At 41.6% G+C, this 6,000-nt stretch overlaps 1 protein-coding gene across 2 annotated transcripts in view; it reads right to left on the minus strand.

Annotated features, from left to right (window-relative positions):
* Positions 1–3,837, minus strand: part of LOC100702838 (plexin-A2) — a 77,936-nt gene extending 74,099 nt beyond the window's left edge. For both annotated transcript variants that reach the window (XM_013276603.3, XM_025907133.1), the window contains exon 1: positions 3,472–3,837. The gene's annotated coding sequence lies outside the window, so the exon portion shown is untranslated. The remainder of the gene's footprint in view (positions 1–3,471) is intronic.
* Between the last annotated feature and the right edge of the window lie 2,163 nt (positions 3,838–6,000).

The raw sequence follows: 6,000 nt of genomic DNA on the forward strand, positions 1-6,000 counted from the left end.
TTCATATTGGGTGATAAATAATTACACTACAACACTTCACAAAGCTAAGGAAGAAAGAAGAATAAGCCATGTTTTAGAAGTTATTCGAGTATGATTAGTTTGTTGAAATGGTACAAAAGAGATGGAAGTTACATGGGTTTAGCTCAACCACATAAAGACCAATTTCTTTCCATGTTCCATAAGATATAATAACATAACCAAATTTTACTAAATGGCAAGTAAATATTTCAGGTATTTTGTATGTAAGCTATATGAAGTAAAGACGTGTGCTTTGAAATGACCAAAGTCTGGCATGATTATCTGCCTCAAAGGGCAGAAAACCCAGCAATTTAGCACAAGAGCGATCGTAAAAGTTACAACAAAAGCAGCCGAGATATCCTGATGTTTGTGATCCATTATATGAGCTAAGTTATAAAAACACTGGTTCCTGTACTTCCTATAATATTCTCCAGTTATTGTTAATGCTGTAAACTTTTTCAGACATCTGAAATTTTTTAGTCCAGCGGTTTCAGAGCCATTAAACTGAATTTCATCCGTAATATAAGAAAACAGATTACAAACTGAAAAACTAGAGTCAATACATTTCAGATTAAAAAAGAAATCATGTGACATCATTTAACTTTGTCATCTATTTTGTATGGCCATATGCTGTCTAAATACAGAAGTGCCAAAGAAATCATGCAAAACAAACACATCAGCAAAGTTATTGCACTGTTTGTATCAACAACAGTGTGACAATCTGGAGGCAATGCGCCATATTGCAAGACCGCCATCACTGCATGCTGAGCGCTGCCAAAGCTGCCATCTGGCAGGTGAGCTGCACACTTTCCTCTCCTCCCTCTCACTTCTCCTCTCCACTGTTTGTTACCACTTCTCTTCCTCTCTCTTCCTTTATTAGACCTTCTCACCCCTGCTACCTAGCTATTTCCACTTTTTACTCTCCTGTCTAACCCTGTAAGGTTACTCTTCTCCACATGTACTGTATATGCACCTCCCTCTAGGCCTGGATCACACACTGAAATAAGTGGAAGCATGAAGCCTGAAAGGTGGAAGCAAGAGAGAAAAGACTAAGGACAATTGCACATTGGCTGTGCTTGTTCATCTGCAGTATTTTGTTCTCTCTGCGTTTCCTTCTTTTTTTTCCCTTTCTCTCTCTCATCAGTGTCGATTTCATATCACTGTTTGTTCTCCTCCCCGTTATCGCAGCCCTCTCGTCACACTTCCCTCTCTTAGCAAATATACACTCATATGCAAAGACGCACCAGTAAATAGGCACACGTATAACACGCACACTCACACGCGTACAGTATACACGTGGAAACACACACACACACAAACTGCAGGCTCGACGTCTTCTTCCGCAGGCTGTAGCATCTGAACAGTCGTGTTTAATCAGTGTCTCCATAGGCAACCGGGGGTAGCGGTGGGTGGAGATGGTGAGACTCGGAGGTGGGGGGTCTCCAGCTATGGGCAGTAGCAGTGAGCTGCTGTGCACTCACACACCGTGTAATTGTGTTACATACACTAATTCGCCTGATGTATTATTGGAGCAACTGTGCGTCGCCTTTGCCCCTGACCCACGCTGCACGCTCTGATATTCAAATTACTTCAAAATCAATGTCACAGATTGAATTGGCAGTTGTTTTAAATCACAAGCAGTTTTTTGCAGTGTAGTAATAAAGCATCCCTCTTCTTTTTTTTCTATCTTCTCAAACATAAAGTAGCTCATTAATCTCTGTAGAAGTCTGAGATAACACTTAACTCCTAGCTTGTGGGTGAAAATGACAGAGACAGATGCTCTAAATTACTTCACCTACACTGGTCCAACATTGCCTCTAGGGTCAAAAGACTCCAGAATAATTCACCTATATTTCCTCAGTACAAGAAACTACCACTACAAATGCGGATGGGGGAATTACATCAAATGGTATATAATTCCATTTGTATAGATCAATTAAATCAAACTGCCAAAAAAATTGATTTTTCCCATTGGCTTACTTTTAGATTCTTAAAAAAATAAAAAATAAAATTTTAATTTTACCTAATCAGAAACAAAGTTTAATCTCTTCAACTTATGAGTGTTCTTTTTTTTAACTGATATCAGTACTTTTAGAAATCTTCCCCTGAAATTTCACTTACTCCCCAAAATATGGGGACTGAGTGAAAACCTCAATAGTAACTTGTTTTTCCACAAATTCTATCCCGGATATTTATTTTTTTTATTACAGTTTTCCTAACAAACATAGTTCCCACAAAAACTGATAGTACTGTGGATAATCCTCAGCAACTTGGAAAGTGTTACTGTCACAATACAAATCTCAGAGACAGAGCTTTATCGTGTAAGACACAAAGTATGTCTTTTTGTTTGCTTTAAAATGGCTTAGCTGAGGAGTTAGGAGTGGGTAATCCTCAACTATACCTCAGAAGAATAGGAATCATCATAAACCAAACCCTTAGTTTAATTCATTGTTGTCAATTGCAAGAGAGAGAGAGAGAGAGAGAGAGAGAAAAGTAATGTGGAGATTCATTTAAATTCTAAAATTAGCAGGCAACTGATAAAATGCGAAGCGCATGACTGGCAAGAGCATGCTAAAAGAGAAGCCAATCTCTCTCTCTCAACGAGAGGCTTTTCCCACTCTGGAGGGGCCAGGAGAATAAAAGCTAGTCCAACTGGCCGGCCAGATAAGCCAGACCAGAAAGAGCATACAGGGGGAAGAAGGGCTCATCTGGTTTGCATGAGGGGTGAGAGTCAAAGAGCCGTGAATCCAACTACAACCGCTCCTCGCCCCCTCAACCACCATACAGAGGAGAGCTCAAACAAAGATGCACTTAGTGAACAGCATTGTTGTAGTTGGCACCGCTGCAGCTGTGTGTGCTTTAGTTCTTTCAGACTCAGGCTTCATCTCAGCTCTTGCCCAGCTTTATCAGCATCCCAGTGGCTTCTGCTCTGCCCCGGCTGCCAAAGCAGCACGAGCTCTGGCTGCAGGGCAGCAGCGGAGAGCTGACTGGCTCCAGGCTAAATACTTCACTCTGGTATTCTCCTGATGACCAATGATCTGATGAACTGCCCAGAATAATCCAAATGTGTAAAGAGTTTTGGGGAAATCTGCACAAGCCGGTGGCTTTAGCAGGCTTTGTCTAAAGCAGAGTTATTGATAAGAAAATCATTCCCATCAAATCTAATACAGAAATGCTCTTGCCTGTGGATCTGATTGGTACTGAAGCTGAGGCATTTACAGTTGCTTTGTTTTCAGAGCATCAGCCCACATCTGCTGGCTGTTACAGGTGGTCAGCAGAGCCGCAATTTGTCCAATTAACACGAGCATTCTAAATCATAACGCCCACGCTCGCTGCGCGTCTTTTCACGGCGTCCAAGGTGCGTGAAGTCTAACAACTTTACCTTTCTGCACAATGCAGAGCTGCACTACAAGCTGACGCTCAGCTGCTAACAGCAAAGGATAGCCTACTCACCTTGAAATAGCAGGAGACTCATTCATAAGTAGCGCAGATCCGGTTATTTCGCTTGAATATTGGGAGAAACGTCCCGCGTCTCAGTCAGTGAGTCAGTCAGTGGGCTAAATGAGTGTGGACGACAAATACAGCGAGATAAACTGCCGGTTAATTTATTCTACGCGCAGACGCGACGCACAGCTTGTAAAGTCATCTGGACAGCAGTGAGCATCTCCCTGTCAGCCGCTGAGAAGGAGACGATATCAAGTGACCCTCCCGCCTCGTTCAGGGATTGATCATTTTCTGTAACAGGCTGTCACACAACCCCATCTCCACCTCTCTCCCTCCCTCTCTCTCTCTCACTCTCTGTGTGGATACCGGTGCTACATGAAGTCACCCATCAGTTCACTTGCACCTCACGTACAATGTGCGCTTTTAGACCCAACCTCCGTCGCGTCATCCTTTGGCACAACTTGGGCGCGTTGAAATACCTGTTTTATGTCTTTTATTCCAGCGGACGAATAAAAGTTCCTGCGCATTTGTTCATCAGTGGAGATGGACACTGACAATGATTCATTCTGAAAAGTCGTCAAAAACATTTGGTAAAGAGCCGGCTTATAAATGCGCTTACAATTCCATTCAAACTGGACCTAGACTGTGTGTTATCAACAGCACACAGGACGGAGATAAAGTCAGCGACCAAAATAGGCCTATTTGTCAAACGATTGTGATCTTTATGCATTTGTGAAATGACTGCTTTCCATATGCACAAATGGGCTGTATATTTTGAATCATGTATTCACACATCTTCCGATGGGAAAAGGAATTGTGTTGCAGCGGTTTACTCGCTGGTTAGGCCCGCTCGCTCAGTATGTGATTCTCTAAGAAATGCAAGAATTCACGTGTTTTAGAGCAAATTCTCCGTGTTGTATTTTCATTCATTGGCTGATATAAAGGCTCACAGCAGCCTGCACAAGTTTCAGCTGAAATACTGCCATCTGTAGGCTTAATAATGTGGCCACACTTTTTTGTGTGTGTGTCTCAGCGCTCTGGCAAAGATCATTCATTTTAAGCCTTTTTAAGCCGTATAAACCATAAAGGTTAACAATGTATGATTGTAACAATAAGGATCTAGTGCAGCATGTATCCAAACGCACTATCACCATTGTCCTGCCCATATTGCTGAAAAGCTCTGTAGACATTTCAGATTTTTTTTTCCTGGTGTGGATAGGGAGGGGGGCATGCAGCGTCCATCGACCAGCTGTCTGCTCCTCATTATTTGCTGTTTGGTGGTTTGGAGATGAGTTTGAGATGTCACACTGGCTACCTGTTAGGGCTGAGCAGCTCTGGGTGGCCAGCGGACTCCCTCAGGCCTGAGCAGATGGCAGTTATTCCTCACTAGCCCCACGTCGGGTGCATGAGTTCACGAACCTTTGTCACACATACACACACACACACACCACAAATACACACACATATTGTATTAGCAAACACACAAGTCTGAACACGAACAAAAACAAATATACAAACTTACACTTGAGGCTATTTATGCACATAAACTGTGCTGGGAGTTAATATGCAGATGCACACAGCTACAGATTTAAGTAAGAAGACAGAAAAGCATACAATAAGGACAGATGTGTTCAACAGACTTAAAAGGGGAACAATAACAGACTTTCTTTCGACAAACTCCAGTTTGTCTTATAAAGAGTTCCACAGCTGTAGGATTTGAGGAGAAAATGAGCAATTTCTTTTTGTAAGGCTTCGGGAGCAGTTAGAATGGGCTAACTAATTAATATAAGTCTAAAATCAGTTCTGAAGCAATGAAGCAACAATGGGAGTGATGGGGTCTTGTTTCTTTGAATTTGTTAAAAGTGTGGCATCTGGCTTTTAGATGAGATGATGCCAGAACATGGCCCTTTGACCGGTGAAAAGTGAATTACAATAGTCTAAACTTGTTGAGATGAAAGCTTCAAAAATTGCTGTGAAAATAAAAGACTTATAAATGTTACCATTCATATGCCAAAGATCACATCCAGATTGTAGCAAAATGCTACATGCTGAAGGACAGAGTTTTAGAAGTGTCTGATCATGTTTGCTTCCAACAATTCATTTTTAAATATTACATCCTGTTTCTCCTGTTTTATATCATATACAAAAAAAAGATAGATTAAACAGTAAAGGAGATGTCACCGGTGCTGAAAAGAGTAGTGATGTGTAATTACAGTTAATACTAAGATATGTGTGATGAGTCATGCCTGTATGAATGGCTTATGGTATTTTTCAAGGTTGCCCGAGGTTTTAATGTAGACTGTAAGTGTGTAACTGAAATGCGGGAGATTGTTATCTGTTCTCCACAGGTCTAATTCAAGGGCAATTGCAGTTGTGAATTAGTTTTCAAGCTGCTGTGCAAATCCACGTTATCATTCTTTCAAGAGCCGCACTTGCACGCTCAAATCTCTGGAGTAAACTCAGTGAGAGAGAAAGGGAGACGTTAGCTTTTCAGTTAAAGAAGTCTTGAAGGAGACTGCCATACGTAAAGAAAACATA

The sequence above is a fragment of the Oreochromis niloticus genome, linkage group LG5 (assembly GCF_001858045.2).
Source record: "Oreochromis niloticus isolate F11D_XX linkage group LG5, O_niloticus_UMD_NMBU, whole genome shotgun sequence".
NCBI classification, from domain to species: Eukaryota; Metazoa; Chordata; class Actinopteri; order Cichliformes; family Cichlidae; genus Oreochromis; species Oreochromis niloticus.